The sequence below is a fragment of the Littorina saxatilis genome, linkage group LG8 (genome assembly GCF_037325665.1).
Source record: "Littorina saxatilis isolate snail1 linkage group LG8, US_GU_Lsax_2.0, whole genome shotgun sequence".
Classification (NCBI taxonomy): Eukaryota; Metazoa; Mollusca; class Gastropoda; order Littorinimorpha; family Littorinidae; genus Littorina; species Littorina saxatilis.
Window position 1 is genome coordinate 56,427,603 of NC_090252.1, and position 24,509 is coordinate 56,452,111.

The 24,509-nt window shown below is 42.3% G+C and overlaps 1 protein-coding gene across 6 annotated transcripts in view; it reads right to left on the minus strand.

Moving 5' to 3' along the window:
• LOC138973899 (probable methyltransferase-like protein 24) overlaps positions 1-24,509 on the minus strand; it is an 85,541-nt gene that overhangs the window by 21,509 nt on the left and 39,523 nt on the right. The window contains exon 1 of one of the 6 annotated variants that reach the window (XM_070346604.1): positions 22,621-22,734. The exons of 2 other annotated variants lie outside the window; for them this stretch is intronic. The gene's annotated coding sequence lies outside the window, so the exon portion shown is untranslated. Of the gene's footprint in view, positions 1-5,114; positions 5,248-9,539; positions 9,760-18,111; positions 20,119-22,620; positions 22,735-24,509 lie in introns of those variants that run through there. 3 more of the 6 variants (XM_070346600.1, XM_070346603.1, XM_070346601.1) reach the window with 3 other exon arrangements.

Sequence of the window (24,509 nt, forward strand, 5' to 3'; positions counted from 1 at the left end):
TCGCAAAATCGTACTTGACAACCCCCAGTAAAAAAATTCTAAAAAAAAAGGTTAATAAGACTGCCACCTTTTTTCTCTGCACAGATGTGTCCGTATTGCTTAGAGGTACCTGTGCACAAAATGTGTGTTACACGACACTTGAGATTGCCACAAGTTCTCAAATGTCGTATAGTTGTGTTCTTTTATTCTACGTCGCCCGTCTTCGCAGCAGCAGAAAACAACTCGTCAAATTGAGTTCGAGGATTTATTCAGCATTCAATACATACAACTGCACAACGTAGCAGAACTCAAATAGAAGCTTTTTTACATACAAATCGCGCTGGCATATATAGTAAATACTCAATCTCGAGAATATTCCAGACCGAACATGATACAACTACATTATACGAGCCGTGCATGGACTAAACTAGCGACATTCTCTATGACGTACATCAAAAGCGCCGACGCACTTAATCCGAACGAACGCCACGAACTCACGACTAAAACAGCGTGGTAAACAACTTGTTTTGACAGGACTAGAAAGTTCACCTGCATTCTCGTCCAAGCATAAATATTGTGTTTACAAAATATAATATCGGTACTTTCCCACAAAGTACAAATAAGTCAACTACATGCAACACACAAAACTGAACCAAAGCTCAGCAACGGTAGCGTTTCCTAACAATGTGTAATGTTTCTGTCGAGCGATTTGAACACACAAGTAACCCCTCAACTGACGTAATTCGCTCTGTCCAATTTTCCTCAACATCAGAGGCTGATCTGTCATTACAAAAACAAATTCCCAAAATCCTTAATTTTTTCTTCCATTTAAAATTATAAAAGGTGTCTTGACAATGTTTCTGACTTCCTAACCACATGGCTTCGCATTTCGACAAATTCAACTTTAATCCGGAAACGTAATAAAAAGAATCACAAATCAATAAGGCATGTTTTAAATCCGTTTCACTTTTCAAAAATAACGTAACATCGTCAGCATACAAAGCAATTTTTAACATATCATCCAAAGACCTATCATTAAAGCAATTCAAATTCGAAATACCTTTAACATTCTTACTCTGCCTAATCTTAATGGCTAATAACTCAATTGCCAAAACAAAGGCTAAAGGCGAGAACGGACATCCCTGACGGATTCCAGACTCCACTGGAAAATAATCAGACATCCAGCCTGCATAATTAACAGAGCTCTTGGTATCTTTCATCAAAACTTCGACCCACTTACATACCAAACTTGAATGGCTGACTGTATTTTCTAACTCGACAAACCGGATCTGCCTACCCCCATCGGCAATGTGGAGTCGTGTTCAGGGTTACTGTGTCATACGATCGTCTGTGTCTTCGTCATGCTTCAAAGGCAAACATTTTGTGACCGGCTCAGCCCCTCCCTCCCCTCCCCCTCCCCCCTTTATGTGTGGCAAAGACAGGCGGCCTGTTGTACAGGACTGCCTCCAATTTAAGGGCCTGCACAAATCTGGGAAAACCAGAGGTATGGAGTCCCAAAACTGATGAAGGTAAATCTACAGGGATCTGAAATTGCAAAAGACTAAATGGTAAATAATCTTTACTTGGGGGCTGGAAGAGGTGAATGTTATGGGGGGGTGGGGGGGGGGCTTAATGTGTGTGAATTGTGTGAGCCCTTTGCATTTTGTTAGTGTATTGCATATATATGTTCTGCGCGAAGTTAGAATCCGGTTCCATTCTAGAATGGACCGGGTCCAAGTTGGAATTCTAACCCTGCGCAAGTACAGGGGTGCCATTCTAGAATGGTACCCTTGTTGCTGGTCCATTCTAGAATCGGCCGTGCGCAAGGTTGGAATTTGGGTCCAAGTTGGAATAGTCATTTCAGTTAGACTATCACACAGCCAAAGCCACAAATGTGGATTTTCTGTTTGTTTTTGTTTTTTGTGTGTTTGGTTGGGGTTTTTTTCGGGTTTTTTACACTTTACTCAAAGACATCGTGAATTGGGATTGTGATGTTCTGAAAGTGATTACGATTTTGAGAGACACTCAGCACTGATCGCTACGAACGGAAATGTCCGGACTGACAGTGTTTTGCCGATCTCGCTTGTAACTTTTAATCTTATTCATATACATGAAGTTGGTCTTCTGAATTGTGAAGATAAAGTCTTTAGCTTTGTATCGATATATAATATGACTATATAGTTTGAGCGAGGGAAAGGCTTTTTTTTTTTTTTAAACTAGCTTTAACGTTCTATCAGGCATGCGCCTCTTAAGAACGGTGCTGCTTTGACCACAAGACTCGCAGCCATAGCAAACCCCTCGTTATGAGCGCCGACCACAACGAAAGCAATTGGCTGCGGTGGGCCCCACGAAAATCGGCAAAGGCGAGGCTAGTTTCTGTAGAAAATCGTCTCTGTTTTCTCCAAAATGACATATCATCCCATAACTGGCGTTTGTATTTCGACATAAGGTCTTGTGGCATCTAATCATCGATTTCATTCTTTCATTTGATTCATTTGTGAACGCTGAGCTTCGAGTATTTATGCTTTTCAGGGAAAATGTTTGAAAATTCTGACTTTCCACAGTTATTACGGAAAATCAAGCTTGTCAATCAAGATGCTGTGAATTGGAATGTCATTACTAATCATTAGTTGACCTCTGGCTCAAGTGGTGTCATCTTGCTACACGGTTGAATTGCAATTCGTCAATCTCTGCCGTCACTGGGCACTGAGAACGTCAGGAGCCTGTATTTTTTTCAAGGGCAATTAGAGGTTATTTGAAAGTATGACATGGTATAATGTTGTGATTTTGGAGAGAAAAATTAATTGACTGTCATTGCAATGAGGCTTGGTCAGAAATAAAGGGTATTCACTGATTTTAAGCTACAATTCAGTTGCTTGGAAATGACAGACCTCCAATCCATTTGTAAATCAAGTGAACTCTCTTGAATGATTGGTACTTCCTCTACAAATAAATGTGCACCAGGATATAATTCTTGGAACTTTGTTCTTTTGTGTAGTAGTAATGCAGGGTTGTAGGAGTTTGAAACGTGGGCATATCACAGTTTGGAAGGTAGGGATTCTGATAGATTAAATAAAAACTGTCAAACTTTTAGGCATGGAATTCCCCTTTGAGAGTATTTGTTGTGGTAGTACTACTACTATGAATTGCTTTCAATGTTTTCCCATAATATTATAAAACCAGACAAAAGTTGTTGTTGATTTCTGTTTTTGTTAATGTCAACTTTTTTTTAAACCTGTGACAACAGCTCTATAACTCACTCTGTCCTTCTGTTGGTCTGTCTGTCGGTTAGTCGGTCTGACCGTCTGTCTGTCTGTCTGTCAAAAAAATTGTCAAAAAACCGGACATTTCCGAGAGGGAGACAGCGCTGACATTGCAAGCGGCCGCAACCGGCTCTCATCACAAAAACAACTGCCCTGCAAACATTACCGCCCTGGTAGTCCCCCTTGCTATGGTCTGCCTTTGTTTATTGCGTACTCAGGAGTGTCAACTTTCTTGACATGACATGACATCGCAAGATCGCCAAAGGATTTTTTTCAGGGGTAGACAAATCAGCCCCATTTTATCAAAGGGAAGGTGCAGGTGGAGATAATTCAAGGGAAGACAACTCTGTCTTACCTACAAACATTACGGCCCCCGTTATTCACTCTCGCGATGCTTCACGCGTGTACCATTCTAGAATGGCACCTCTGTACTTGCGCAGGGTTGGAATTCCAACCTGGACCCGGTCCATTCTAGAATGGTACCGGATTCTAACCTCGCGCAGAACATATATATATGTTTGAAATAAAATCTAATGTCTTATGAGATAAAAGTCATATAGGAAGTTTTAAACGGAGGGCCTTACAGCAGAGGTACATGCAGCTTATTATAAGAGAAGAACAGTAGTTCTAAATTCTAATCAACTCAGATGAAGGGGTGGAGGCGGGGGCGGGGGGGTTCAGAGGGAAAAGGGTATCGTAAGTTGCGAATTTGACCCGGTAAACTACCTCCCCCCCCCCCCCCCCCCCTCCCTCCGCCGTAAAGACAATGCTCGAGTTTCCTCTCTTTCAAATTTATGGTTTCGTCTTTCTCGCAAACACATCGGTAACATGTGGCTCATGCATGGGAACATAAACCACATGTGGCCAGGATCAGATATATGCGCATGATATAAGCATGCTAGAAAGGGGAAGGAAACCTCATATCCAATTCATTTTTCAGAGCAGAATGGTTGTAATATTTGGACCCTCAGGGATGGGGCAGAGGGAGGTACACAGTAAAGGTTGTGCAAACTAGTATAAGGCCTAAAAAAATAATAGGTGTGGTTACGGTAACGCGACCTACCCTATTTTTGGGGGCCGACCCTATAACTTTTTATTACATTTGTCAAAAAAAATACAAAAAACCCCAAGTAAACGAGTGCAGAAAACGCAATGAAAGCGAAAGCGCCCGAGTCGCACACTTATTTCCCTGTCAAGCAGGTTTAATTTGTACACATTAGAAAAAAAAAACTTTAAAAAAAAAGGTGATTGCCTACCTTCCTACCCTATTTTTTTTGGCTATGTTACCGTAACCACACCTATTTTTTTTTTGGCCTAAGGAATGTTAGATGATATTTACCCCCTCCAACCACCCCACCCCCCCCACCCACCCCCCACCCCCACGCACACACACGAGCAAGATTATGCCGATCTTAACATAAAGTCTGTGTTTCTGTCTGCGTTGTGCCTGTTTATCCTCACTGCTAGTGTTGCGGCAGAAGCGTATGCCTACAGGATGTCCATGTGTGTACGCGCGCGCGTGTGTGTTTGTGTGTGTATGTGTGTGTGTGTGTTTGTGTGTTTATGTGTGTGTGTGTGTGTGTGTGTGAGTGTGTGTGTCTGTTCGTTGTGTGTGTGTGTGTGTGTGTGTGTGTGTGTGTGTGTGTGTGTGTGTGTGTGTGTATGTGTGTGTGTGTGTGTGAGTAAGAGCTACTGAGTCGGAGAGCTAGAGAGAATGAAAGAGAGAGGTATTCTGTCATGTTAAATATACACTGACCAGTTGTAACGGGTCAATTGGCCTAAACAATAAACTTTCTGAACTCTGACGGTTCTGAGTTTCCCCCTTTGTCAGACAGGAGCAATATAGCCTAATGATAGAGAAATGACACTTACAGGCAGTCGTCTTCCTACGTGGAATTTCCAAGCAGCAGATAATGTCTCTCGCGTCTGTCACGTAGCCGCTCACACAAACAGAAATGGTCCTTCGATCTCCTCTCAGTTATTAGTCACACAGATGTCGTTACAACACTCGCTCCTATCGTTCTACCACCATCTGCAGTCAGCATCCGGTAATAAGCCGACACGCGAACATCTTGAACACGCGGCCAGTACAACTGGCCTTGACACGGAACGATTCAAGGGGGGCAATCTCAAGTCATCTGAAAGAGGTAAATCCAAACGCAATCCGCCTTGTTCGATTTTATGGGCTTGGACGATAGAGAAAAATAAGAAAAGCAAAAGCTGGAGTCCAGTCTGGACGAAACTGCTATCAAGAACGCAGAATTGATTTTTTCTGAGTTTTGTTTTTAGCCGTAAGCGCCATTTCTCATTTCGAATTTCTCATAACTGCTGTTCACCGCAGTGAAACCAACAAAGGGGCCTCACTCTGGAAGAGTTTCCTGCTCCGATAAACATGGCGCTTACGGCTAAAAAAAACTCAGAAAAAATCAATTCTGCGTTCTTGATAGCAGTTTCGTCCAGACTGGACTCCAGCTTTTGCTTTTCTTATTTTTCTCTATCGTCCAAGTCCATAAAATCGAACAAGGCGGATTGCGTTTGGATTTCCCTCTTTCAGATGACTTGAGATTGCCCCCCTTGAATCGTTCCGTGTCAAGGCCAGTTGTACTGGCCGCGTGTTCAAGATGACACGCGAAAGGCACCGAGCGTGTGACGTCAGTCAATCCCAGCCGGCACGCATTGCGCGTCGCCATGTTGATAAGGTCCATAATTCGAAAGTACGCTATCTGTCTGTTGTGATCGTCAAATCTGCCACCAAAATGCCTGAGAAAGGAGTGCGTTGCTGCGTTAAAAGCTGTTTTATGGGTTCGAACAACAGTGCTGTAAACCGAATCAATGAGAATGTTCAGTTTTGTCGAAATCCGAAAATAAACTTGAAAACAAACCAAGGATCGCAAATGAAAGATGTATCAAGCAGGAGGAGGTTGGCGTTCCATTTTGCTTTACTTTTCATCTACAAATTCACTCTGTTATCAGTCAGTTTTATCCGGAGCTTCGATCATAAACAGACCTGAACTTGGAACTGCAAAGATGGACGATTTTGTCGTTCTTGTGCATTTGGTGTTGTTTCGTTTGGTTGTTTTAGTTTTGGGGAAAATGAGAAAGAGAGTAGAGAGTACTGGATTCGAAGAAGTGTTGGTAATAAATGTCTGTCTGTGTTTGTTCGTTTCCTGGCTGTACGTTTGTGGGGAGTGGACAACATTCGCCATGTGCTGGAAGTAAAAACTGTATCCAAGTTAAAGTTATGAAACATTTTAAATAAGACACACACAAAAAACACACACACAAACAAACAAACAATCAAACGGCATCTGTCTTGAACAAAATACTTGATAATCTGATTAGGTCTAACTTGATTGGTTGGACGAACAGCGATTCGTGCCTATGCTCATGTTTGTGTGATTTGTGTGTACTTGTGTGTGTGGTGTGTGTGTGTGTGGTGTGTGTGTGCGGCGGTGTGTGTGTGTGTGTGCCTGCGTACCGGTGTGCCTGCGTTAGAGTATGCATTCTGTCTGTCTGTCTCTCTCTCACTTTCTCTCTCTCGCCACCTCTCTCATCCCTCTCCCTCTCTTGTCTCTCTCCACGTTAAAATTATGAAACATTTTAAATAAGACACACACAAACAAACAAACAAACAATCAAACTGCATCTCTCTTGAACAAAATACTTGATAATCTGATTAGGTCTAATTGGTTGGACGAACAGCGTTTCGTGCCTATGCTCATGTTTGTGTGTGTGTATATTTGTGTGTTTGTGTGTGTGTGTGTGTGTGTGTGTGTGTGGTGTGTGTGTGTGTGCGATGGGGTGTGTGTGTGTGTGTGTGTGTGTGTGCCTGCGTACCGGTGTGCCTGCGTTAGAGTATGCATTCTGTCTGTCTGTCTGTCTGTCTGTCTGTCTCTCTCTCTCTCTCTCTCTCTCTCTCCCTCTCTCTCTCAGTCTCTCTCTCGCCACCTCTCTCTATCCCTCTCCCTCTCTTGTCTCTCTCCACGTTAAAAGTATGAAACATTTTAAATAAGACACACACAAACAAACAAACAATCAAACTGCATCTCTCTTGAACAAAATACTTGATACAGTAATCTGGATTTTTTCAAGGTATCGAACCCTATGTTCACTGTCCAACCGATCAATATACTTCCTACTGTCCCTTCCTTTCACTTTTTCCATTTTTGGCAACAGAAAACTGTGTTTTCTACTCTCTTGATGATAACCGGAAACACTGATGTAGACCTTACCAAGATGGCGGACGCATCGGTAACTATCACGTGACGCTCGGTGCCTATATATAGTAACATATATGCTTTTCAGACTGTGTCATATGGGACAGAGTGTTTGTCCACATCGGAGATTATTTTGATTGTCTATAACGACGCCGTCAGTCAAAGGAGTTACATGAAAGTTAGTCAAGCTACATTGTTTGTTAAGATTGAAACATAAATGAAATTCACGACGCAGACTAGTGATGTATCATGTCGCTTACATGAGTCAGTGCCAACACACGAATTCCGGATATATCTGTGTCTTGTGTGTAAGCCTGGTTGTAAAAGAGAGACTAGTCACTCCCTTGCTTTTAGTGAAACAAACAATCCACAGTCAGTGACTAGTCACTCCCTTGCTTTTAGTGAAACAAACAATCCACAGTCAGTGACTAGTCACTCCCTTGCTTTTAGTGAAACAAACAATCCACAGTCAGTGACTAGTCACTCCCTTGCTTTTAGTGAAACAAACAATCCACAGTCAGTGACTAGTCACTCCCTTGCTTTTAGTGAAACAAACAATCCACAGTCAGTGACTTGTCACTACCCTTGCTTTTAGTGAAACAAACAATCCACAGTCAGTGACTAGTCACTCCCTTGCTTTTAGTGAAACAAACAATCCACAGTCAGTGACTAGTCACTCCCTTGCTTTTAGTGAAACAAACAATCCACAGTCAGTGACTAGTCACTACCCTTGCTTTTAGTGAAACAAACAATCCACAGTCAGTGACTAGTCACTACCCTTGCTTTTAGTGAAACAAACAATCCACAGTCAGTGACTAGTCACTACCCTTGCTTTTAGTGAAACTGACAAACAATCCACAGTCAGTGACTAGCAAGCGGTGTGTCTGAACACGTGGACAAGAAGTACGTGTGGAAAGTTTGCCTCAATAACAGAAAGAGCCTCCAAGCTGAAATGTAATACCAAAGTCCAGGCTTCGTCGAAGATTACTTTAACCAAAATGTCAATCAATTTCATTGAAAAATGAGGGTGTGACAGTGCCGCCTCAACTTTTACAAAAATCCGGATATGACGTCATCAAAGACATTTATCGAAAAACCAAAAAAATCTCTAGGGATATCATTACCAGGAACTAACATGTAAAAATTCATAAAGATCGGTCCAGTAGTTTACTCTGAATTGCTCTACACACACACAGCACGCACACACACACACACACACATACACCACGACATGTTAAATCTGCTTCTTGCGCGAATTTAGTGCATAACGCACAAACACCCACTGGGAACAGAAGCGTACACCACGTGTTTTGAAGAAGGATACAGAACCGTATCGTAATTACACCCCCGGTATAGGGGTATGTATAGGTTTCGCTCGATGTGTTTGTTTGTTTGTTTGTTTGTTTGTGTTCGCATATAGATTTGAAGAATGAACGGACCGATCGTCACCAAACTTGGTGAACAGGTTCTATACATTCCTGAGACGGTCCTTACAAAAATTGGGACCAGTCAAACACACGGTTAGGGAGTTATTGGTGGATTAAGATTCTACAAGGACTTATAGAGGCACATATTAATGGTCAAAGGGAAATAACCTTCTCAGTTGGTGGCAGTGAGAATGGTTATTTCCCTTTGACCAACGGGGGTGTTTTTCCTACCTCGGAGGAATTTCTTGTATTTGCAGGTTCTCTTAGAAAAAGCAGTACATCATTAGTACAGATAAACCCAAATTACACAACAAAAAATACACATGCTCTTTTCCTCAGCCGATGACACAAACACACTTGCATATTGGGGCACTGCTATTGATGCATTTCAGTTATGATACATCACATTACCTGATCAAATGACCTTTGTTGCTTCAAGCCTCTTGTACTCTCCACCATTTAAAAAAAAAATTCCCCAAATCGAACCGTGAATATCAACAAATACGACGCTGTCACAAATCTAAAACAGAAGCCTACAAAATTAAACCGACAACATGTTAATCCTAATGCAATCATGAATCCGCTGAGAACAAATACACTTTGCTGGCTTCGATAATTACGCCACAGTAATTATTAGTTTGGAAGTTACACACCTTTCGCGCTCGAAACCTGGTTAACTACCGGACTGCAGAATGCTGTCGTAACACACGGCGATTTTTCTGCCGTAACCAAGTACTCCTTCTAAGTAGTCCTTGGCCGTAACACTTCCCCCGGCGTGAGGGTAATCTCGCTTGCAAGAGTCAGTGCATGAGAACTATAAAAGAAACAAGCCACTGCAGTATGCGAAGTTTGAGCCCCACAGAAAAGCAGCCACCCCATGCCTCTCGAAAAATTGGGTTACGCCTAACATGCAAGGTCGTGTTGTTCCCGGCATAAGACGCACAAGACTCCACGGTGCAGAATAAAGGCAACGCGTGTGTAGTGACCCACTCACCTCGACTGTGATGCTGCATACTTTACATCCTGTAGAAGAGGATGCTGTACACTGTGTGTGTGCGTGGGTGTGTGTGTATGTGGGGGGGGGGGGGGGGGGTGAGAAAGAGAGACGAGAGAGTGTGTGTGTGTGTGTATGTGTGTGTGCGTTGTGTGTGTATCTACATGCGTGCGTGTGTCTGCGTGTATTTGTGTGTGTCACAGTGTGTGTCTGTGCCTGCGTACACGGGCATGCACTGCTTTCAAGAAAAACTATCACCGACCTTCTAAACTCTCTGCCACGTATTTCACCCTACACAATGAACTATAGAGCACCGTGTCAAAAAGGAAGGCGAGGTTTTTTTTATAAACAAGGCGTTGCTCAACAAGACATTATTTGACGGTCCTGAAATATAGGCTGGGAATGCAAAGCAAGTTTTATTCAAAAAAAACCTAGGGTCACTTAACTTAGGCAAAATGTGACCCTCCACCATGTTTAACTTCAGATGTCACTTTGTGTGAGTGTGTGCGTGTTTGTGTGTGTGTGTGTGTGTGTGTGTGTGTGTGCGTGTGTGTGTGTGTGTGTACAGTGTGTGTGTGTGTTTGTGTGTGTGTGTGTGTGTATGTGTACAGTGTGTGTGTGTGTGTGTGTGTGTGTTTGTGTATGTGTCTGTGTGTAATTGTTGTTTATATTGGTGTGTTTTAATGTTATTATGTGGTCGGCCACACTGTAATTTATCTTTTGAGATAATACAGTATTATTGTATTGTAGTATTGTATCGTATCGTATCGTATCGTATCGTATCGTATTGTATTGTATTGTACATGTATTTAACACCCGTGTCTTTCGCAATCAAAAAGCAGCAGTACATCTAGTTTATAATACTTAAAATCTAAGAAATGCAGGATATAAAAGATGGAGCCGGAACATTCAGTGACACAAAAAAGAACTTGAAAACGTCTGAGAAATGAGTTGTTTTGCTAGAAGGAGTCTTATAATTGAACTCTAGGAAAGAAAGGGTCCTTAGCGATCTAAATGTATACGCCGATATAATTTATGTGAAACAAGAGTACGTGAGAGTTATACCGAACCAATCTCGTGAAATACATGTCTTAGGCCAACAACAACAAAAAATAGTCTGTTTACGGTAACATAGGCAAAACAAGTCGCGTAAGGCGAAAATACAATATTTAGTCAAGTAGCTGTGGAACTCACAGAATGAAAGTGAACGCAATGTAATTTTTCAGCAAGACCGTATACTCGTAGCATCGTCAGTCCACCGCTCATGGCAAAGGCAGTGAAATTGACGAGCCTGTTTAGCGCGGTAGTGGTTGCGCTGTGCTGCATAGCACGCTTTTCTGTACCTCTCTTTGTTTTAACTTTCTGAGCGTGTTTTTAATCCAAACATATCATATCTATATGTTTTTGGAATCAGGAACCGACAAGGAATAAGATGGAATTGTTTTTAAATTGATTTCGGAAATTTAATTTTGATCATAATTTTTATATATTTAATTTTCAGAGCTTGTTTTTAATCCAAATATAACATATTTATATGTTTTTGGAATCAGCAAATGACGAAAAATAAGATGAAATTGTTTTTGGCTCGTTTAATAAAAAAATAATTTTAATTACAATTTTCCGATTTTTAATGACCAAACTCACTCATTAGTTTTTAAGCCACCAAGCTGAAATGCAATACCAAACCCCGGCCTTCGTCGAAGATTGCTTTGCCAAAATTTCAATCAATTTGATTGAAAAATGAGGGTGTGACAGTGCCGCCTCAACTTTTACAAAAAGCCGGATATGACGTCATCAAAGACATTTATCGAAAAAATTAAAAACTTGTGGGGGGATATCATTCCCAGGAACTCTCATGTCAAATTTCATAAAGATCGGTCCAGTAGTTTAGTCTGAATCGCTCTACACACACACACACAGACACAGACACACAGACACAGACACACACACACACACACACACACACACACACACACACACACACACACACACACACACACATACACCACGACCCTCGTCTCGATTCCCCCCTCTATGTTAAAACATGTAAAAATAGGTCGGGATTTTTTTTTTTTTTTTTTTTTTCCAAAAAACCATATATTTACTTCTTTTTTTTCTCCTTTTTTTCCCAAATGCCAAAAAAAAGTCTAGGGTCGCGCGAAAAAAATAGGGTCGGTCGGGTTACCGTAAACAGACTATTTTTTTTTGTGGTCTTATTATACACCTCCAAACAGAGGATCAATGTTGTATGTATTACATAATAGGCGCTTAGCCATTTCACCCTGGGTCTGATGTGTCTGAAAACACCTTCGCGCGGAGGAGTTTTGCAGCCAGCACAGTGAAGATAAAGAGGGAAAATGTTCTCGGCTCGCGCGGCAGCAAGTAGGATGTCTCTAGACTGGTTTATTATCAGTTCACAACATCAAACAAGTCGCGTAAGGCGAAAATACAATATTTAGTCAAGTAGCTGTCGAACTCACAGAATGAAACTGAACGCAATGCCATTTTTCAGCAAGACCGTATACTCGTAGCATCGTCAGTCCACCGCTCATGGCAAAGGCAGTGAAATTGACAAGAAGAGCGGGGTAGTAGTTGCGCTAAGAAGGATAGCACGCTTTTCTGTACCTCTCTTTGTTTTAACTTTCTGAGCGTGTTTTTAATCCAAACATATCATATCTATATGTTTTTGGAATCAGGAACCGACAAGGAATAAGATGAAAGTGTTTTTAAATTGATTTGGACAATTTAATTTTGATAATAATTTTTATATATTTAATTTTCAGAGCTTGTTTTTAATCCGAATATAACATATTTATATGTTTTTGGAATCAGCAAATGATGGAGAATAAGATAAACGTAAATTTGGATCGTTTTATAAATTTTTATTTTTTTTTTACAATTTTCAGATTTTTAATGACCAAAGTCATTAATTAATTTTTAAGCCACCAAGCTGAAATGCAATACCGAAGTCCGGGCTTCGTCGAAGATTACTTGACCAAAATTTCAACCAATTTGGTTGAAAAATGAGGGCGTGACAGTGCCGCCTCAACTTTCACGAAAAGCCGGATATGACGTCATCAAAGACATTTATCAAAAAAATGAAAAAACGTTTGGGGATTTCATACCCAGGAACTCTCATGTCAAATTTCATAAAGATCGATCGCTCTACACACACACACGCACACACGCACATACACCACGACCCTCATTTCGATTCCCCCTCGATGTTAAAATATTTAGACCAAACCTTGACTAAATATAAAAATGATAAGTGCCGTACTGTATTGCAGATCGCCTTCCCGAGGGAAAAGCGACCAGAGAATTGGCATTTGAGCGTAACCTGACGGGACTTTATGGCATAATTATGTATTAGAAGCCGGGGAATATACCGTACTAAAAAATTCATTAAGGGGGTTACGCGACGCACTAAACCCGAAAAGAGCAGGTCCCGAGACGTTCTATATTATATATCTGCTATAATGCGGCGTACCGAGCCTTCGGTACTCTTTTCAGAAAATGTTCTGTCAGGTCTATACCGGCGCAAAATTACGGAGTTAACATTTGAACGTTATGACCATGAAGTTTTGTGTGAACAGCCCATAGAAATTCAAAAAGTCGGCATTGGTTTAAACAAAACTTTGTTCAGTGTTAGTATCGTGACATACAATATATGACATACAGGGGATCCGAACTCAAGCAGAAAGCTTATATTAACGAATCAAAGCGAAAACATAAAAGAAGCAAACACGATGGCGGACAAAATCAAGATACTAATTTGAGAATATTTACAAATGCAAGCAGAAAAAGCAAATTACAAAAAGTCGGCATTGCATTGAAATGCGCGCTCTAAGGATCATGTATCAGCGAGGAATGCCCCCCCCCCCCCCCCCCCCCCCCTGTCTCTGTCTGTCTCTGTCTCTCCCTCATTCTCTCTGTCTCTCTCTGTGTCTCTCTCTCTTTCTCAATTGTACTTAAAATGCAGTACGACAATTATTTTCTAATTTGTATCTGTGTATAAATACAGTTATAATGTGTTAAGTTTGCTGTGATAGTTCTTTGATTATGTTGTTTTCTGTTCCTGTTGACCCTATCTTAGGGAGAGGGCTGGATGTAAAAAAAGCATATTATTCTTGCTTGTCTATTGCCCTCGATAATAAAGATGTTGTCTTGTCTTGTCTTGTCTCTCTCTCTCTCTCTCTCTCTCTCTCTCTCTCTCTCTCTCTCTCTCTCTCTCTCTCTCTCTCTCTCTCTCTCTCTCTCTATTGTAAAAATAATAATGTTCATCGCTGATTGTATCGTTTACCTGCCATGTTCTGATCGTAAATGGGTATTTTTAAAATTTCTGTAAGAACGTTATAAAAAGCATTTTGCTTGTTATAGTTCCATAGTTTTGAACAAACGAAGGTACCTAAAAACAAAAACAAAAATTGATAAAACACGTTTCAACCAAACCACATTCGCACCTCATATATATTTCAATCAGATTTCTGCTGGTACTGACACACTTTTGGGATCGATTTTGCGTTTAATCAGAGCGAATAAAACACGTTTTAGGGTAATCGACTGCGTGTTTGGTGCAAGTATAGATCTACAGACTTTTTGTAATCTTCTTCTTCTTCTTGTCGATCACTCAGATGGAAACGCCGGTTCTCCGTGTAAATGTCGCCGTGCGCTGTAGGTCGTCCAGACTGCCGTAGAGCTTCCCTTGCACCGTGGTCGCTTTTTTTATTTTTATTTTTTATTTTTTATAAATCGATTGTGAGCTGAGCGTAGAAGCGATTCAAACAGAAAAGATCTCTTGTTTGTCTGGTTACGGCTCACTGCAGACAGGCAATCAGGCCATCAATGTTTCATCGCTGTCAGTCTATCAGACGACAGTTTTCAACCGCTGGAATAACATGCACAGATCCGGGCCATACTGAAATGCTTCCGTGTCACCACTGTAGTCAGATTACAGTTGACCCCCCCCCCCCCCACCCCCTCATATAATATCCCCCCCCCCCCCCATTTTACACCCAGTTCCATTGTGGAAAGCGTGGTGGCGTAGTTTGGGTTAACAATCGTAGTTAAATTTTACGACGGGCGCAGTGGCGTGGTGGTAAGACGTCGGCCTCCTAATCGGGAGGTCGTGAGTTCGAATCCCGGTCGCTGCCGCCTGGTGGGTTAAGAGTGGAGATTTCTCCCAGGTCAACTTATGTGCAGACCTGCTCGTGACTTAACCCCCTTCGTGTGTACACGCAAGCACAAGACCAAGTGCGCACGGAAAAGATCCTGTAATCCATGTCAGAGTTCGGTGGGTTATAGAAACACGAAAATACCCGGCGTATGCTGCCAGAATGGCGGGGTAAAAACGGGTAAAAACGGTCATACACGTGCTAAAAACACGAGTGAACGTGGGAGTCTAAGCCCATGAACGAAGAAGAAGAAGAAGAGTAGTTAATTACGCCCAAATCGTCAGAGTAGGCCGGTCTGCACCCCCCACCCTTTTAAGACCTTATTAATTTTGTTCATAATTGTGACCCTCCACCACGGAATGAGTCGCATGTCACCTCGGGCGTGTTACGAAGCGGTTTACTCGTATTTTTGGTAATGTGTATTGTTGTAAATAGAATAGACTATAGCGATGGTCAGACATTGGAAAGGGCTATAGGCTGCATACCGTCGCGTTGACCGCAGTTGAACCTTTGTGTAACTGACAAGGTTTTCACGTGCAAGTAATGCAGACGACAGCTCACTGGCAATGTCATAGCAAGAACGACTTTGTAAAATCAGTCGCCGTCAAGGAGCCAAGCTCGACTCATGTTTTTCGTAACACTTTAGCAGACGGGCTCCTGTTTAAGGTATCTGACTGAAGAAGGATGAAGACTGACGAACTTTCCCTTTCAGTTTACGTGATATCTTCCATTTTCATATTCATGCCAGGCCGGCGACTGTACTAAATGTTGGCTTTACACTCTTTTGAGGTATGTTTGAAACCGGTTATATTTTCATGTCATGTTGTCGTATGTGAGAAGAGTGACTGGTTCTGTGTTTAACGTTATTGTGTAGGCCTAAGCTATTGTGCTACACTGCTTAAACATGTGAGGGTTTTACGTAACGTTTTCTTGGTTTTAGAAAACAGGAATTAACGTGTAAATAATTATATTGGCTCATGCAGCTTAATATGTTGGACGAGTGAGTATTTTTATTGTGCGAGTGAAAGAAACTAAAGACAAGTTGATTTATGGACTATAAACTTTACAGTGTTCCAACTGGAGGGTTTTCATCGCCGGAGGCTGAACTGAACCAGTCAACTGCGGCTTGGTGTACATGACCATGGCATGGAGAGCTGGCAGGGTTCTACAGTTAGCCGCCGAGACGAACTGGAAGGATCAAGGACTACGTCAAGCAATGGTTGCGGTGTCGTGAGGACTGGTGCACCCTTGTCAGTCGTCTGAAGGACTTACAGCCATACCAACATCTTGAAAGCCGAAAGATGGCAGTAGGGTAACGTACAGTAGAATATCTATTCGTCTTACCTGTTAAGCTGCTTTGTTTGAGCCAAAAGGTGTCTGCGTCTTGGACTGTAGAGTTTCTTGCGGTGTTGTCGGCCTAGAGTACTGGTCGAGGCCCGGAAATGATTTTGTGATGTAAAAAGCTTTGTAAACTAATAATAATTAGTCTTGGCAGTGTCAAGATCCATTTAACACCAGGTTTTTGCGTGTGTGAGTGCGTGTGCGCTTGTGCCTTGTAAGCTACGGTAGCGGACAACTATTCAGATTACATTCAAGTCTGTAAACAAATACTAAATTTATAGAGTTGTGTAGAGGCATTTATGATTGTCTAAAAACCGGGCTATACCACTCCATAACAGGGCGGTTCTGCGCTAGGCTTATATAACTCCGGGGAGTGTCTGGTAACAGTGTGAGGGTCACCTTAGTCACAGGCTTATAACTCAAACAGTTTTCGCTCTTTTCTAAAACGGTTTTCACCACTGAATAGAGCATAAAAAACTCTTTAGGAAAATGTAAAAATATGAAAATCATGCAAAGGTGACATGCGACTCATTTCGTGGTGGAGGGTCCCATTTTCTGTTCATTGCAATTTACTTGTCCTTGAACAACCCTTCCCTTTTACAACCTCAATTTCTTAGATTTCCTGTAGGCTGTTCTCAGTTTAGCCCGAACATTCAGAAAACCAAAGCTTCGTGCAGCAATCTCCATGAAGCAGACTTTGCCAAGTCGACTTCGCCAAATTAAGATCAGGGTTTGGCCCGTATTAAAATAGGGCTTGCAATGTCGTCTTTCCACGCTGTTCTTGTTAATAATGGCTTAATTAAGGCGGAGACAGACGCACAACACAAAACCATGTTTTCGACAAAAACACCATCTCAAAACGTCGGGGAAACACATGTTTTTAAAGAGGGGATGTCACACGCGAAACACACACACAGATGAAGCGCGGTGCGTGTTTTCACAGAAATATCGGTCAGTGTCAGCTTGACCCGTCCAGCTACCGCCCTGTGTTCGGGTTAAACAACACGCCGGGCTGGCAGTGCCCACCACAGAACTTATATTATAATATAAGTTCCACCACAGAACTTATATTATAATATAAGTTCTGTGGTGCCCACTGATACGGTCAGTGTCAGCTTGACCCGTCCAGCTACCGCGCTGTGTTTGTGTTTGTAAACAACACGGCTGGCAGCGCCCACTGATATTATTTCCACTCTTCAATCGTGAAAGGCTCCATAGACTCTAGTTAGGATTCATGGGTCCGATACTACCGTGAATCGGTACCACATCTGAGCACGGTCGGCCATTTTTGTTCTATCTCCGTGGTGCCGGAAACCGAGTCACGTGAGTTGATCGTCCGCGTTCATTGGCTGACTACCAAAACGTGTTTTCAGATTTTAGAGCATGCTCTAAAACCCAAAACACGACGCGAAAACACAAAACAGTGTTTTCTGAAACGCGTTTTGGGGGATGTCACACAGGAAACACGCTGTTTTGTGTTTGTTTTGAAAGAAAACACTGTTTTGTGTTGTGCGTCTGACATGGCCGAACACAAACAGGAATAAACATGTTTCAGAGCTGTCAAGCATTGAGCCTATAGCTTTCGACCACTGAACAAAAGTATTATTATTAGAAATGCACTGTGGTGCCAAAAGAAACATGTCCATGTTTGTGTGCAATGAAAATGGACATTAACATTTTCTTATCTTATCCAGTTATGCACTGATCCATACTCACTGAAATTCGGCTTCTGTGTAGTCACGCAAGAGAATTTAGTATTCCTCCCGTTAGACAGGTCACGCTGAACTACGACTCATTCAGCACAAACAGAGATACGAATTGTTCAGCGAAGTCTAGTTCAGGGTACTCTTTGATCAGCCTGAAATAACATGCACAGGCACATTCATGCTAACATGTCGTGTCGTCGCGTAAGAGAAAGTCTTCCTTCAGCGCTCATGACACAGGTACACAACCAGAGATAAGATGTTTTCAGAGCTGTCTTTTGGAGGAAACTCTTCAACGCCTGAATTAACATGCACAGACACATCCATGCTAAAGTACTTCCGTGTCGTCTCGTAAGAGAAACAGTCTTCCTTCAGCGCTCATGACACAGGTACACAACCAGAGATAAGATGTTTTCAGAGCTGTCTTTTGGAGGAAACTCTTCAACGCCTGAATTAACATGCACAGACACATCCATGCTAAAGTACTTCCGTGTCGTCTCGTAAGAGAAACAGTATTTCGTCAACGCTCATTGCACGTCAACGTAGATTACATTGATACACAACCAGAGATAAGATTCTGTTCAGAGTATTCCAATTGAGATTAGCCTACTCTTCACGCCTCAAATAACACGCACAGACACATCCACGTTAAAATGCTCCCGTGTCGTCTCGTCACAAAGAGAAACAGTATTCATTCATCGCACATTACACTTCCGACGTTGATTACACAACCCGAGATTATACTTTTTCAGAGTGTTCTAATTGAACATATCTTTAACACCTCAAATAACATGCACAGATAGATACGTCACTTAGTGTCGTCACGCAAGAGAAACAGTGTTCCGTCAACGCTCATATTACACTTCAACGTAGACTAATTACACTGATACACAACCAGAGATAAGATTCTGTTCAGAGTATTCTAATTGAGATTACTCTTCACACCTCAAATAACATGCACAGACAGTTGGCTTTCGTGTCAGTCGTCACGTAAGAGACTGAAACCGTATTCCTTCAACGCTCATTACACATCCGACGTTGATTACACTGATACACAACCAGAGATAAGAATTTGTTCAGATTTTTCTAACAGAGAATACTCTTAAACAACCAGAGATTAGAATTTTCTCAGAGTTTTTGTGGAGAATAATACTCTTCAACACCTCAAATAAAATGCACGAATCACAGAGAAAAGAATTGTTTTCAGAGTTGTCTTGTGGAGGATGATACTCTTTGAGATACTCTTTGACACCTGTCAGATAGATCCACTTCTCTCCCCTTTCATTCATTTCCGTTCCTAGAGTTCCTTCCCCTTTTTGCGTGTTTCCCCTCCATTTTCTTTCAAACCCTGTTCGTTCCGTGTTGCGTCTGCTTTTTGTTGTCTTTTGTGTTCTTTTCCTGATGAAGCTTCCAGAAGCGAAAATTCGTAATCGTCTTGTGTCGTCTTTGTATTGGTGAGTACAGTTATCCTTTGTTTTTTAACTTTGTTCATCTTACCACAGTCACTTCGTTGTTTAGAGATAGATCCATGCTTAAACTGATGCTTCTGTGTCGTCGAGTAAGAGAAACTACTCCTGCAACGCTGAAGTCACTGAAAACGAATCACAGAGATAAGATTTTTTCAGAGTTGTCTTTTAACGCAAGCACAGATCATGGGCAGGAACAGTCCCGTGCATTCAAGTGTGACACAGTATCCCTCCTTAGGCTCCTACACAAACCGCACTCGAGTCATTCACTCACTGAATACAACCAGACACACAGTGCCGTATTGTAATCTTCAACACACGCACAGACAGACCCAGGCGAAAGTGCTTCCGTGTCGTCGAGTCAAGCTTGAGAAATATAACGCTGTATCCCCTTCAACTTGCTGATTGGTGGAAGGGTCTTTTCAGTTCAACTGAAGAATCAACATGCACAGGCCCATGCAGAAATGCGTCTTTGTATACAACTGCCGGGAAGAAACGTTTTCAGGCTAGGCAAACGCTATAGCTATACGCACTCCGAGTGATTCAGTGATTCACATGGTATAAAACCGTTTCTAGGTCAATGCACACTCCAAGTTTGTTCCAAACCTCGACAATAAACTGCCATGAAGCATCAGTTTCGTGTGTGAGTTTGTTTGTGTCCGTGTTTGTTCCCAGCGTACTCTGATACCTTCAATCGAAAGTGAAGCCGCGTACCTTCGCAAAATGGCGTCGAATGACGCTCCGAGTGTTTATGCGGTTCAGTGTCGAAAATGGATTCTACGTTAAAGCAAAGGCCGTGCAACATCAGATTGTTTTCGTTTCTTTGTACTCTTATAATAAGCTGCTCTGCGTTCCTATCGCAAAGTGGTGTCGAATGGCAAATTCGCGCTTCGCGACCAAAAGTTAAAGCCGGAGTGTATACAAGATTCTGACCTCCCGTGTACACACTCCGAGTGCGTATAGCCACATAGTACATTTTAAGGAGCTTATTGTCCGTCAGGTCTTAATTGCCTATATTGGACATGAATTGGTTTATACGATTCGAGTTTTACGCCCTCACGGCTTTTTGATGTATGCGTGTTTAGGTGGTATCAGCCATCTGCACTTATGGTAGAATGACCAAGATCTTTAACGTGCCATTGTGGTAACACGGGGGTGGGAGATGGATACCGTCTCTGGGTCTGCACATAAAGTTGACCCGTGTCCGTCCCGGCCCGGATTCGAACCAGCGACCTCTCGATCACAAGTCCAGTGCTCTACCACCTGAGCTACCCGGGCACCCGCGTATAGCCAGTGCGTTCAGGATGATTTATAGTCCTGTGAGGTTATTACCCTCATGGACATTCGGCCTGGGGAAAGCGAGCAGTCGTACAATACGGCCCGCTACCCAGTGTGTATCTTTGCCAGGAAGTTGATCACAAACGGTGATACACGCGTTGAGTAACTTGATATTGCAGAACACACGAAGATCAAGTTAACACACCATGCAATAGGTGGCAATTTCTTTCTTTCTTTATTTGGTGTTTAACGTCGTATAGGTGGCAATGACCGGTTTACAAGTTCTGGGTTTCATACGTATGATGTTGTTCCGTGAAATACCGTTGTCTAGTTGTCCATATATATATATATATATATATATATATATATATATATATATATATATATATATATATAATACAAACGGCGATACACACAAAAACCGCGTGTCAAGTATTATTGCAGAACACCCGAAGATCACCAGTTCACAGGTGGCAGATACTGGCTTGTAAGTCAGTTCTGGGTTTCATAAAAAGGATCTTGTTCCCTGAAATACCGTTATCTAGTTGACCATCTATATATATATATATACGACTTGTGTCTGTGTGTCTGTGTCTTCGCGATGCACGGCCAAAGTTCTCGATGGATCTGCTTCAAATTTGGTGGGCTTATTCACAGAGACCCCGGACACAACCTGATCGATGAGATATTTCAACACGTGCTCTCAGCGCGCAGCGCTGAACCGAATTTGGTTCCACCTCAGCTACCCGGGCCCCCATACCGACACACCAAAGCCGCTACACCACATCACAACACCAAAGTTCTCGGTGGATCTTTTTCAAATTTGGACACCGTATTCAGCTACACCCCGGACACAATATCATCGATGAGATATTTCAACACGTGCTCTCAGCGCGCAGCGCTGAACCGATTTTGGGTTTTCTGTTCATTTCACCATTCCCAGTAACTCTTCCTTATCTTCTCCATGTTTTCAGCGTTTACCTCCCTTCCTTCGTATGGTGCACTATAGTATGAGGGGGCATCTTCGGATATTCCCGGCGTTCTGTTACTATTTTTAGAAGGTCACCGCAGTGTCCAGAACGTTAATTGGACCCGTAAATTATCCTCACTGTAAAAGTGCAAAGGTCGAATCAATTTATAGCCACGCGAAATATACACTGTCATCTATCTCTCTATATATACGGCTTCTCTGTGTTTGTGTGTGTGTGTGTGTCTCTCTCTCTCTCTCTCTATGTGGGCAACACCTGTGGATTGTTCAGTTCTGTTTGTGATGTGGTCTGGCGGCTTTTGTGTATTTGTATGTACTGGCCTTCCTTTGAGAAGCCATAACAGTTCAAAAGGGCTTAGAGATAAGCTCTAAATTGCTCAATCCTGTTTGAGTGGAGTTCGCCTCCAAAGGTGATTAACACGGTTACATTCGTCGACAAGGATGGGACTCGATATGGTCAGGAATGGCATTATGGCCACTGAATCATTTTCGTGCTGTTCCCATTCCACGAATCTGGGAGGGACCTAAGCTTGGCGGGTCCATTGTTCGGACCCGGCAAAGCCGGCGTACGGCTCTAAGTATTTCATCCCGGCGAAGCCGGCTACCCGGCGAAGCGGGTATTCCTCTAGTATTATATACACACGGCGATACACGCGAAAGCGTGTCGAGTATTATTGCAGAACACACAACGATCAAGTAGGCCTACACATAACACCATGCAATATATATGTGGCAGGTAGGCTACCGGCTTGCAAGTTCTGCCAGGGTTGCATACATAGGATCTTGTTACCTGAAGTACCGTTGTCTAGTTGAGTGTCCATAAACAAACGGCGATACACGCAAAAGCGAGTCGAGTGTATTTTACAGAACACACACAGATGGCAAGTTCACAGTACACCGTGCACTATAGTTGAAAGGTTCCGGCTTGCAAGTTCTGTGTTATCGTGTACCCGTGCGATGCCGTTGCCCCCTATTCGAGAGACAACATGGCGGCGAGAGTAGAAAAGCAGGCACAATAACACACAGAAGAAATCGTTTCGCCGCACTGTCTTTCGAGTGCTTCGACGCGCAACACTGGAGGGACCCTTGGTTGATAACTGTAGCGGTCTAGAAACCAAACGGGACGGCGAGGCAGAGGAGGAAGAACACCCGACCGACCATGTATCGATTGAACTTGGGAATTCCAGTCTTTGAGCCATGTGGTGCCAGACCGGCGCTGAATAAACCCCATAATTTACTATTTTGGCGGCTGGCTGAGGTTTCATGTGTGCGCGCGTTCAATCGTAAACAAGAATTCTGAACTAAATGGATCAGTACATAAACGTTGTTTGCATTTGTTTGTTGGTTTGTTTTTGTTTACCAAACTATGTCGTTTGATACAGATCTCAAAAGATGGGGATCAACAATGAAAATAACGTATACTCACTGAATTTGTGAATTTCTAACAACTGCCTGGAGAGCCTTTAGTGTGCAACGAACCCAGAGAGAACATCCGACTAATATTTCTTTGCTGTGTTTGTGAGAAAAACACCAGTGTCTTATATCTTCAGTGTGTTTGTCCAAGCAGTCTTGGGTCTTCCCCGTATGTCTTTTTGACTCAAAGCCAAAGGCGCACACAACAAACCGCTTAAAGGCGCACACAACAAACCGCTTAAAGGCGCACACAACAAACCGCTTAAAGGCGCACACAACACACCGCTTAAAGGCGCACACAACAAACCGCTTAAAGGCGCACACAACAAACCGCTTAAAGGAGCACACAACACACCGCTTAAAGGAGCACACAACAAACCGCTTAAAGGCGCACACAACACACCGCTTAAAGGAGCACACAACAAACCGCTTAAAGGCGCACACAACAAACCGCTTAAAGGCGCACACAACAAACCGCTTAAAGGCGCACACAACAAACCGCTTAAAGGCGCACACAACAAACCGCTTAAAGGCGCACACAACAAACCGCTTAAAGGCGCCATGCGTTGACAAAGAGAAAGCAAAGCAAACAAACGCAACAAATCAGAAGAGTAGAAAACAAGTCGCGTAAGGCGAAAATACAACATTTAGTCAAGCTGTCGAACTCACAGAATGAAACTGAACGCAATGCAATTTTTCAGCAAGACCGTACACTCGTAGCATCGTCAGTCCACCGCTCGTGGCAAAGGCAGTGAAATTGACAAGAAGAGCGGGGTAGTAGTTGCGCTGAGAAGGATAGCACGCTTTTCTGTACCTCTCTTCGTTTTAACTTTCTGAGCGTGTTTTTAATCCAAATATATCATATCTATATGTTTTTAGAATCAGGAACCGACAAGGAATAAGATGAAAGTGTTTTTAAATTGATTTCGAAAATTTAATTTTGATCATAATTTTTATATTTTTAATTTTCAGAGCTTGTTTTTAATCCAAACATAACATATTTATATGTTTTTGGAATCAGAAAATGATCAAGAATAAGATGAACGTAAATTTGGATCGTTTTATAAAAAAAAAATGTAATTACAATTTTCAGATTTTTAATGACCAAAGTCATTCATTAATTTTTAAGCCATCAAGCTGAAATGCAATACCGAAGTCCGGCCTTCGTCGAAGATTGCTTGGCCAAAATTTCAATCAATTTGATTGAAAAATGAGGGTGTGACAGTGCCGCCTCAACTTTTACAAAAAGCCGGATATAACGTCATC